We start from the raw sequence: 357 nt of genomic DNA, 5'->3' as shown, positions 1-357 counted from the left end.
CCGTCGGCCGGCGCGCCTGCCACTGGCCGCCCCCACCAGCCGGCTGTAGCGCGTGCGCCCACGCACCGCGCGGCCAGCACGCCGGGAGGCCCCCCCTCACCGGCCGGGGACGGTCCCACCCAGCCACCGCCGCGTATCGCTTCACACCCACATGCCATTCACGTTCGTGGGCATGGTGGGTATCGCTGAAACAACCGGTTGGTAGCTCAACCGATCGTCGCCATCACTGATTCACCTCTAGCGAGAACAACCGCACCACAACGGTTTACCAGTTCTTCATTTGCGTAACGTCACCAGCAAACGTAGACGTCCATCGCCATTTGCAAATTCAACGATTGTTGCATGCCTGTGTCAGGT

This window comes from Schistocerca serialis, unplaced genomic scaffold (genome assembly GCF_023864345.2).
Source record: "Schistocerca serialis cubense isolate TAMUIC-IGC-003099 unplaced genomic scaffold, iqSchSeri2.2 HiC_scaffold_1189, whole genome shotgun sequence".
In the NCBI taxonomy this organism is placed as follows: domain Eukaryota; kingdom Metazoa; phylum Arthropoda; class Insecta; order Orthoptera; family Acrididae; genus Schistocerca; species Schistocerca serialis.
The sequence above is the reverse complement of the archived record's forward strand: the minus strand, read 5'-3'. Positions refer to the sequence as shown.